Here is an 11,818-nt window from a genome sequence, read left to right on the forward strand (position 1 = left end):
CACCATTTTTGGCCCATATTTGCCCCATAGCTCCGCCGGTATCCAAGATAGGGCCACACTTTCTTCTGGCCATGGGTAGATGGCACTTGTGGCTAGATTTCTTCCATGCACCACTAATCGCTACCATGTCTGTGGCCGGAGCTATTCACGAAAGCGTCTCGCGCACTTGGTCGGATTTTTTGTCCAACTTGCACCATTTTTGGCCCATATTTGCCCCATAGCTCCGCCGGTATCCAAGATATGGCCACACTTTCTTCTGGCCATGGGTAGATGGCACTTGTGGCTAGATTTCTTCCATGCACCACTAATCGCTACCATGTCTGTGGCCGGAGCTATTCACGAAAGCGTCTCGCGCACTTGGTCGGATTTTTGGTCCAACTTGCACCATTTTTGGCCCGTATTTGCACCATAGCTCCGCCGGTATCCAAGATATGGCCACACTTTCTTCTGGCCATGGGTAGATGGCACTTGTGGCTAGATTTCTTCCATGCACCACTAATCGCTACCATGTCTGTGGCCGGAGCTATTCGACGAACAACCATCGCATTTACCTAGGTACTTTTTCGGATTTTTGGTCCAACTTGCACCATTTTTGGCCCGTATTTGCCCCATAGCTCCGCCGGTATCCAAGATATGGCCACACTTTCTTCTGGCCATGGGTAGATGGCACTTGTGGCTAGATTTCTTCCATGCACCACTAATCGCTACCATGTCTGTGGCCGGAGCTATTCAAGAAAGCGCCTCGCGCACTTGGTCGGATTTTTGGTCCAACTAGCACCATTTTTGGCCCATATTTGCCCCATAGCTCCGCCGGTATCCAAGATATGGCCACACTTTCTTCTGGCCATGGGTAGATGGCACTTGTGGCTAGATTTCTTCCATGCACCACTAATCGCTACCATGTCTGTGGCCGGAGCTATTCACGAAAGCGCCTCGCGCACTTGGTCGCGTTTTTGGTCTTACTGGCACCATTTTTGGCCCGTATTTGCCCCATAGCTCCGCCGGCATCCAAGATAGCGCCACACTTTCTTCTGGCCATGGGTAGATGGCACTTGTGGCTAGATTTCTTCCATGCACCACTAATCGCTACCATGTCTGTGGCCGGAGCTATTCGACGAACAACCTGCGCATTTACCTCGGTACTTTTTCGGATTTTTGGTCCAACTTGCACCATTTTTGGCCCATATTTGCCCCATAGCTCCGCCGGTATCCAAGATATGGCCACACTTTCTTCTGGCCATGGGTAGATGGCACTTGTGGCTAGATTTCTTCCATGCACCACTAATCGCTACCATGTCTGTGGCCGGAGCTATTCGACGAACAACCTGCGCATTCACCTTCTCGTTGCACTTCTTCGGGAATTTGGTGCAACCAAGTTTTCACTATAACTTGGTCATTTTCCGTCCATCGGACATGCGGTTTTGGGTGTCGATACTTGACACCGCACGCTACAATATGTTCCTCCACGACCATGTGGTCCGATGCTTCCAACAGGAGCTATTCGAGGAGTACCGATTTTTCACCATTAAAAATGCTCAATTTTGCACCAACTTTTGCCTATAACTCAGGCTGTATCGATCGGATCTTCAATCTTGAAAAAGTTTTGGATAGGTGGCACCAAATGCTACATTTCGTTCTTCCACGTCAACTTTGTCCGATGTCTAGCAAAAAAGTTATTCGCGAACCAAGTCCAGAACCCATGCAATGGCTGCCCTCATTGCATACATCACGGCGGTTAACTCTCGTTACTCTATACCGTGGACTTGGTACTTTTTCAGGCATTCGTTGCTACTTCTTGGTTCATGATATTCGTTTACGGTCTTCACTAGGGCATTTGGTGCTCCTTATCGGTTCATGATATTCGTTTACGGTCTTCACTAGGGCATTTGGTGCTCCTTCTCGGTTCATGATATTCGTTTACGGTCTTCACTAGGGCATTTGGTGCTCCTTATCGGTTCATGATATTCGTTTACGGTCTTCACTAGGGCATTTGGTAATGGGCTTCCCATCTTTCTACTGATCGATCCATACTCACTTGCGTGCACCTAGCCTAGGAAGGTTTCCTTGGGCTTCCCATCTTTCTACTGATCGATCCATACTCACTTGCGTGCACCTAGCCTAGGAAGGTTTCCTATGGCTTCCCATCTTTCTACTGATCGATCCATACTCACTTGCGTGCACCTAGCCTAGGAAGGTTTCCTATGGCTTCCCATCTTTCTACTGATCGATCCATACTCACTTGCGTGCACCTAGCCTAGGAAGGTTTCCTATGGCTTCCCATCTTTCTGCTGATCGATCCATACTCACTTGCGTGCACCTAGCCTAGGAAGGTTTCCTATGGCTTCCCATCTTTCTACTGATCGATCCATACTCACTTGCGTGCACCTAGCCTAGGAAGGTTTCCTATGGCTTCCCATCTTTCTACTGATCGATCCATACTCACTTGCGTGCACCTAGCCTAGGAAGGTTTCCTATGGCTTCCCATCTTTCTACTGATCGATCCATACTCACTTGCGTGCACCTAGCCTAGGAAGGTTTCCTTGGGCTTCCCATCTTTCTACTGATCGATCCATACTCACTTGCGTGCACCTAGCCTAGGAAGGTTTCCTTGGGCTTCCCATCTTTCTACTGATCGATCCATACTCACTTGCGTGCACCTAGCCTAGGAAGGTTTCCTATGGCTTCCCATCTTTCTACTGATCGATCCATACTCACTTGCGTGCACCTAGCCTAGGAAGGTTTCCTTGGGCTTCCCATCTTTCTACTGATCGATCCATACTCACTTGCGTGCACCTAGCCTAGGAAGGTTTCCTTGGGCTTCCCATCTTTCTACTGATCGATCCATACTCACTTGCGTGCACCTAGCCTAGGAAGGTTTCCTATGGCTTCCCATCTTTCTACTGATCGATCCATACTCACTTGCGTGCACCTAGCCTAGGAAGGTTTCCTTGGGCTTCCCATCTTTCTACTGATCGATCCATACTCACTTGCGTGCACCTAGCCTAGGAAGGTTTCCTTGGGCTTCCCATCTTTCTACTGATCGATCCATACTCACTTGCGTGCACCTAGCCTAGGAAGGTTTCCTATGGCTTCCCATCTTTCTACTGATCGATCCATACTCACTTGCGTGCACCTAGCCTAGGAAGGTTTCCCTTTGGTACCGACTTCCATCTACGCACTCGATATAACCTAGGTACTTGGTACCGATGTTGGTTAACACTCAAGCATTTCTTGCAACCTTGGGCCATGGTACCAATTTTCACTTCTTAGGTACGTTTATGGGCCCGCATTAATCCAATATCGCTCCGATGGCCTTTCGCATTATTTCATCCGATAGCCCTTGCCAAAAGCTACCAAAAGTTCCTCCACGGCCATGTGCTCCGACGCTTAGTTTAGGAAATATTCGAAAAAATTCAAAATAGGAAGCATTTTCTTATTGGAAAATCACCTTAAATCGATGGCCATTTTTTGGGCAAAAACTTTAACGTCTTCCCGACTTTGCGGGAATTGCGAATTTTAGGCACCCAGAGAAAATCTTTTACTTTAAGGGGGCGGCCGCGAAGTTGCCCAAAGTCTCGGACACAAAAATTCTCAAGTTCCCCACTCTAGTAAAGCGCCCTATGAGTATCTCCTGGCCCGCGAGCTCTGCGAGCGGGCCAGCTTCGGCGATTTTTGCCTTTTCGCCTAGGCGGTTCTTCTACGAAATTGGTCCACAGCTTTTGCTCAGAAAGCTAGCATTTGTTGCAACAGTTAGGTACTTGGTACCACATTTTGGTATCCATTTGGGCATTTGTGGCAACTACTCGGTACTTTGGCCCACATTTCGCTCTACTCGGGCTTCTATGGTGGTACTTGTCGGTACTTCTGGCCAACTTAGGCCAATTGGGTGCAACTTGTGGGTACTCTGTGGGTACTTTAGGGCGTATTGTGTCTTTCGGGTGAACCTTCGCTATACTTCATGGGTACTGATGGCCAACTTAGGAACATTCAGTGCAACCTTTGGGCCTAAGGAAATTTGTCCAACTCTTTGGACTTAGAAAATTTTCTGGACTTAGAAAATTTTTTGGACTTGTAAAAATTTTCAAATGTTCAATTTGGCCCACATTTCGCTCTACTCGGGCCTCTATGGTGCTACTTGGCGGTACTTTTGGCCAACTTAGGCCAATTGGGTGCTCTTTGTGGATACTCTATCGGTACTTTTGGCCAACTTAGGCCAATGGGGTGCTATATGTGGGTGCTCTATCGGTACTTTTGGCCAACTTAGGCCAATTGGGTGCTCTTTGTGGATACTCTATCGGTACTTTTGGCCATGTTAGGCCCATTCGGTGCTATTTGTGGGTACTCTATCAGTACTTTTGGCCAACTTAGGCCAACTCAGTGCTACTTGTGGGTACTCTATCGGTACTTTTGGCCAACATAGGCCAATTGGGTGCTACTTGTGGGTGCTCTATCGGTACTTTTGGCCAACTTAGGCCAACTGGGTGCTATTTGTGGGTACTCTATCGGTACTTTTGGCCAACTTAGGCCAACTCAGTGCTTCTTGTGGGTACTCTATCGGTACTTTTGGCCAACTTAGGCCCATTCGGTGCTATTTGTGGGTACTCTATCGGTTCTTTTGGCCAACTTAGGCCAACTCAGTGCTATTTGTGGGTACTCTATCGGTACTTTTGGCCAACTTAGGCCAATTGGGTGCTCTTTGTGGGTGCTCTATCGGTACTTTGGGACATATTATGTCCTTCGGGTGAACCTTCTCGATACCTCATGGGTACTTGTGGCCAACTTAGGAAAATTCAGTGCAACCTATGGGCCTTTGGAAATTGTTCCAACACTTTGGACTTAGAAAATTTTCTGGACTTAGAAAATTTTTTGGACTTAGAAAAATTTTCAACTTCTGTATCTTCTTCATCATGTTCCATTTTGTGGGACTTAGAAAATTTTCTGGACTTAGAAAATTTTTTGGACTTAGGAAATTTTTCAACAGTTGTAAAATTTTTGTTCCTTCTTTGAAGAAGAATACTTTCCACTATTAGCTTCTTTCTCTTTTTCTTCTTAGTTGTCTTCTTATTTTCGGTCCGAGAGCGCCGACACTTGTAAAATTATCTAAGTCCGAAGACTTTTGGAATGAACCAAAAGTCAACGAACACAATACATCAACCCTATCAACATCAAGTGGCAACCCGAAGGAAGCGCAGCGGCCAGCCCATGTACAACGCGAAGTTGTAGCATGCAACCAACCAACCGCTAACCTCCAACGGCACTCAATGTATTCGTTACACATGGGCGCACCTGCACCACACTGTCGTGACCATCCAACGAGCCGTCGGTTCGGTCGTGTGTTACAAGCACCCCATCACATAGGCATAGAGTCACCACACAGTGTTCTTCAACACTCTCGTCACATGGTGCAAGTCACGGTACGCACCACCAATGTGCACTGGTTGGCCAATTCCAGCACACACGGGGCGCGCACGCGCAAGCACTAACCACCAAGCATGGGTCGCCTGAGAGGATCGATGCGAACGCATCTCTACAACTTGAAGCTCCCAGCCTGTAGTCCCGTCGTTTGCGGGCGGTCGTAGGTGTCGAAACTAGTGATATCCACAGTCGGCAAGCTCGTCCACCGGTGTTCCCAACATGTATGGTACTAACACGTGCAGCGCGAACCCGCCCTTTGCGGCCTAGTAGTAAGCGGGGATGAGACGCCAGTGTGCCAATGGACAGCACGGACGGTTCTCGGAGGGTTGTTAGGCCCGCTAGCTTACGACCACCTAATGGGTATAAGAAGCGCTATCAGCTCGGATTGGATACGACCTTAGAGGCGTTCAGGCATAATCCAGCGGACGTAGCGTCATACCATAGTCCGTTCGAACTAGTATTGAGCCAGTGGTCCGTACCTGTGGTTCCTCTCGTACTGCACAGGAATTCCGTTAAGATAGCGACAAACAATGCACACCAGTAGGGTAAAACTAACCTGTCTCACGACGGTCTAAACCCAGCTCACGTTCCCTTGAAAGGGTGAACAATCCTACGCTTGGTAAATTTTGCTTTACAATGATAGGAAGAGCCGACATCGAAGGATCAAAAAGCCACGTCGCTATGAACGCTTGGCGGCCACAAGCCAGTTATCCCTGTAGCAGTTTAGACGTGCTTTGTGTCGCTCCGTATTTTTTGCAAAAATATTGTGCAAAAGTGCTTATAAATAGCGGAACAATAGTCGAAAAGGGCGAATTGAGTGTCATTCTTAGCGAATATTGAAAAAGGAAATCGTTTTACTTCAATTTACTGCGCTAAAACTCAGTTTAAAGTGTCCCCATACACTTTGTATGGGGAACTTCAGTGGCGAATAAATATCGAAATACCGTGTTAGAACATTGGAAAAGTGGTAAAACACATGCTAGGGAGCATAAACTATCGTTTTCCAGCGACGTAAAGTGCTTTTAAAAAGAGATAAACAGTAAAAACTCGACGTGAAAGTGCGTGCAACAGCGTGGTACGGTGGCGTCAGGTGTGTCGTCGCGTGTGTTTGTGTCATCAACAACACCACGAAGCGTTTTCGAGCAGTGAGGACAACAACCCAACGTAAAAGCTCCCTTTTTATGACGACAGCGCCACCCGTGGCGGGTTCCGCAACTTCCAGCGAAGACAGCAACCACCTTCTCTTCGACGTCTGCAGCGCCACCAGTGACCGGTAGCGGTAGCGCTTAGCCGGGACACCAGCGTTACGAAGCGTTACGGTGCTATAAAACTCGATGCGAATTGCATACCTTTCCGGCGCTTAGCGGTCAGAGAGTGAGAACGCGCAGCCGGAGACCGGGAACGCTTAGCAGGAGACCGGGAACGGTTCTTTGGCTCCGAATCCTTCCCCGGGAACGCCAAAACGAGAGACTTCAACGCGTCAGCAGGCGACGAACCCGTTTTTTGGTGTTTTCTTGAATCTCTTGCGGAATTTATTAAAAATTCTTATTCTTGCGGTTTTCTCTTGCGAAATTGTTTTTAATAAAGAAAAAAGTGGGAGTTTTTTATTCTTGCGATCCGCGGACGGGAAATCTGCCAAAGGGGCTCTAGCGACGGACGGTCGTTACCTTGGCAGATGTTGAAGGGAATATTCCCTTGTTCCGTCTGAACGATTCGTGCAGGCGGTTTTTTGTGAAAGGAGCGGAGAATGGAGGGGCGGGTGCTTCGTTCCGGGGTGCGGTCGTCGTCCACGCCTCGGAAGCGGTCCGATACCCCTTCCCCTTTACCGGAGACACCACGGCCGGCCGGACCAACGGTGGCGGTTCCGTCCGAGGCTGATAATTCCGAGGAGGAGGACGATGCGGAATTTTCCGACGCCTCTCTTCTCGAGCAGACGGTGGTGCCGCCAGTGGTAGCGGCAGGGGAGATGTCTTCAACCGTGGCTCCCCACGACGATGGCGAAGCGTCGGTGCTGGCTTTCCAGCACAAGATGCTGGAGAACTTCGCCAAACAGATCGAGTCGCTGACGGAAGAGCTGCGACTTAGCCGGGAACGTGAAGTGGCCCTGAAGTGTACGCTGGAAGCGCTTCAAGAGGGCATGCGTTCCTTGACGGCGCTTCATTCCTCGGCACAGCCTGTTGGTCAGGGCAGTGCCAGGACAAAACGCAGCCGGCAGCAGCGCAACCGTGCGAAGAAAGCTTCGCAACTGCAGCAGCAGCAGCAGCAGCAGCAGCAGCAGCAGCAGCAGCAGCAGCAGCAGCGGCAGCAGCAACAACAACAGCGGCAGCAGCAGCAGCAGCAGCAGCAGCAGCAGCGTAGCCAGCCACAGCCGCAGCGACGGACGGTCGCAGTGTCGGCTAATGGCCAGCAGCAGCAGCAGCAGCAGCAACCGCAACGTCAACAGCAGCGGCAACAGCAACAGATGTCCTGGGCTACGGTCGTTAGCGGTCGGAAGAGCCGATCGCAACGTCCGACTCAGCAGCAGCAGCAACCGCAGCAGGTGGGCCAGCCGTACCGGCCACCTCAGATGCGCCAGCAGCAGCAGCAGAGTCAGCAGCAACATCATCAGCAGCATCGTGCCCAGTCTAAGGGGCGTCCTCCGCGTCCTGACCGCATTGCGGTGGTCCCAGGTTCGGACAAAACCTGGACAGAGATGTACGTGAAGCTGCGTACGTCTCAGGAGCTGCAGGACGTCAGGGCGGACATCGGCATGGGGCGCCGGACCGTGCAAGGTCATCTGCTTGTACCGTTGCGGAAGAACGTCGATAGCGCGGAGCTGGCTCGCCGGATCCAGCTAGCGCTAGGTGAGGACGGCGAGGCACGAGTGGTGACGGAGATGGGTGAGCTTCTCATCACCAACGTCGACTCTCTGGCCCAAGAGAGTGACGTGAAGCTTGCCATTGAGGAGAAGTTGGGAGCAGCGGCTGGCATCACTCACGTCGAGCTTTGGGAGCTCCGTGATGGCACCAAGCGAGCGCGAGTTCGACTTCCACTGGCCAAGGCACGGAGTCTCATTGGTCAGAAGCTGACACTCTGCCAATGTGTCAGCGGGATCCGTGAAGTGCCGAAGAAGCCGCTCGACCGTCAGCGTTGCTTCCGTTGCCTGCTGATGGGGCACCTGGCGCGGGACTGCCGCTCTTCAACTGACCGGACGGGTCAGTGTTTGCAGTGTGGCGAGGTAGGCCACCGCGTTAGTCAGTGCACGTCGGCAGCTAAGTGCATTGTCTGTCAGGGGCCCCATCGAGTGGGCCACTCATCGTGCCGACAAGGTCAACAGTGTCGGGTGTAGTGAGGGTGATGCAGGTCAACCTGGGTGGTGGACGCACTGCCCAGGATCTGGCCCTGCAAACAGCCCGCACGAAGCGGGTCGACGTGCTGCTGCTGTCAGAGGTGTATCGACCTCCAGAGGGCAGCGGTAACTGGACGGTGGATTTGTCGGGGAGGGCAGCTGTGGTGGCAACCGGCCACCTTCCAATCCAGCGGGTCTGGCGCTGTGCCATGCCCGGGTTGGCTGCTGCGCAGATTGGAGGGGTGGTCTTCATCAGCTGTTACGCCCCTCCACGTCTCAACGCCGGCGAGTTCGAGCAACTTCTGGAGGCGGTGGAGTTGGAGGCCCAACCCCACCCTCGCATCGTCCTGGCAGGCGATTTCAACGCCTGGAATGAGGAGTGGGGTAGCCAACGTACCACCCGGCGCGGTGAAGAGCTGCTGGACACAATCCGGCAGCTTGGGCTTGTGATCCTGAACCAAGGATCGGTCCCGACGTTCGTGGGCAACGGAGTCGCCACTCCCAGTGTCGTGGATGTGTCTTTCGCGAGCGCATCCATTGCTCGTCCAGACACTTGGGAGGTGGCAGCGAACACCACTTCGTGCCACTATACGGCGTCGGACCACCGGTACATTTTCTTCACCGTGGGGCCTCCAACTCTCGACCAGCAGCGACGACAACAGCAGCAGCACCAGCAGCAGCAGCACCAGCAGCAGCAGCACCTGCAGCAGCAGCATCGTCACCTGAACGGGAGGCAGCAGCGACAACAGCAGCAGCATCGTCAGCGGGGACAGGGGTCCTCTTCGTCATCCACCACGTTTCGGCACGCTGGCCGGAGATGGAAGACGACGCAGTTTTCGGTGGAGGCATTCGCAGCCGCACTCCAGACGGCCGGTTTTCCGGAACGAGCCGTCAGCCAGGAGGGGATGGTCGACGCCATGCTAGATGCATGCGACGACACGATGGAGCGCGTCACCATGTCGCATCGTGACCCCCATCGAGACCTCTTCTGGTGGACTCCGGAGATCTTGCGTCTTCGGGAGGAGTGTGCGGCCGTGCACGAGCGGATGCTTCATACCACCGACCTGCAGGAGCGCAGCATCGTGGCTGCACATCATCGGTCGGCGAGGAGAGCCGTCGAGAAGGCTGTCCGGGCCAGCAAGCGAGCGCAGCTCGATGAGCTGATTCAACAGGCGGAAACCAACGAGTTTGGGGCCGGTTATCGGGTGGTCATGTCTCGTCTTCGTGGCTGCTTCGTGCCACCTGAGACTGACCGTGTCGTGTTGGAGCGGATAGCCAACGATCTGTTCCCGACACATCCGCCTGTTGACTGGCCGGACGCTGAATCATCGAGCGTCGACACCGAGGAGCGGAGTTCTTCGTTGACCCCTGTCACCGTGGGCGAGCTGTTGTCCATCGTGGGATCGATGGCGAACCGGAAAGCGCCTGGACTGGACGGTATCCCCAACGCGGCGGTTAAGACGGCCATTAGGAAGTACCCGGAGGTTTTCGTCCGTTTGTACCAGGACTGCCTGGACCGGGGTGCGTTTCCAGCGCCCTGGAAGAGGCAACGACTGGTACTGTTGCCAAAGCCTGGCAAGCCTCCCGGGGAAAGCTCCTCCTACCGGCCGCTGTGTATGCTCGACGCACTCGGCAAGGTGTTGGAGCGCCTAATTCTTAACCGCCTCAACGAGTTCCTGGAGGAACCAGATGCGGAACGGCTGTCGGACGGGCAGTACGGTTTCCGGCGAGGCAGATCCACCATCAGTGCGATCCAGCGCGTTGTCGAAGCGGGCAGGACGGCCATGTCCTTTCGCCGCACCAACGCCCGAGACAAGCGCTGCCTGATGGTGGTGGCACTTGATATCCGCAACGCCTTTAACTCTGCGCCCTGGCAAGCCATCGCCAACGCGCTGAGGGACAAGGGGGTACCGTCATCGCTGCAGCAGATACTGAGGAGCTATTTCGAGGACCGGCGGCTGGTTATCGACACCAGCGAGGGCCCTGTCGAGCGTAACATCAGTGCGGGCGTTCCACAGGGTTCCATTTTGGGACCCACGCTTTGGAACGTGCTGTACGACGGGGTCCTGGGTGTCCAGTTGCCTGAGGGGGCCGAGGTTATTGGCTACGCTGATGACCTTGTCGTCTTGGTCCCCGCAACGACACCCCAAGCCGCTTCCTCGACTGCTGAACGAGCCATCGCGGTAATCATGGACTGGCTGGACCGGAACCGTCTCTCGTTGGCGCCAGAGAAGACGGAAATGACGCTCATCTCCACCCTGAAGCGTCATCCGGTCGTGAGCATCAACATCGGAGGTGTGGTCGTGCAATCCCAGCGCTCCATCCGTTATCTTGGAGTTTGGTTGCACGACCACCTGTCATGGTTGCCGCACGTTCAGCAGGCTGCAGCGAAGGCCATGAAGGTCGCGGAAGCCGTCACGCGCCTCATGCCGAACCACAGTGGACCGAAGTCGTCGCGTGCCCGACTGCTGGCGGCCGTAGCGGACTCCATCCTGCGCTACGGGGCCCCAGTATGGTCGGAGGGGCTGCAGCTGCGCCAATGCCGTAGATTGGTGCAGCGCGTGCAGAGGACAACGGCCATTCGTGTTTGTCGGGCTTTCCGGACGGTGAGGGGTGAGACGGCCGTGCTGCTGGCCGGTCTCATTCCAATATGCCTGCAGATAGAGGAGGACAGCAGGGTCCATCAACGGCTGAACGATCCAGCCAACGAGATCCCCAGGTCTGGCGTTCGTGAGCTGGAGCGTGACCAGACGTATGAGCAGTGGCAGCAGCGGTGGGACGCGGATGCTGCCAGCGAAGACGCCAGTCGGTACACTCGGTGGACGCATCGAGTGCTACCCGACGTGAGGGCATGGCAGTCACGGAAGCATGGAGACGTGACGTTCCAGTTGGCGCAGGTATTGTCTGGCCACGGATTTTTCCGTGACTACCTGTGCCGGATGGGCTTCACGTCGTCCCCGGACTGCCCCAGATGTCCTGGCGTTGCCGAGACGGCGGAACACGTCGTATTTTCCTGTCCGCGTTTTGCCGCTGAACGGGAGGTGCTGTTCGAGGCGGGGAGATCGAACCAGATCA

This window comes from Anopheles funestus (assembly GCF_943734845.2).
Source record: "Anopheles funestus chromosome X unlocalized genomic scaffold, idAnoFuneDA-416_04 X_unloc_30, whole genome shotgun sequence".
NCBI classification, from domain to species: Eukaryota; Metazoa; Arthropoda; class Insecta; order Diptera; family Culicidae; genus Anopheles; species Anopheles funestus.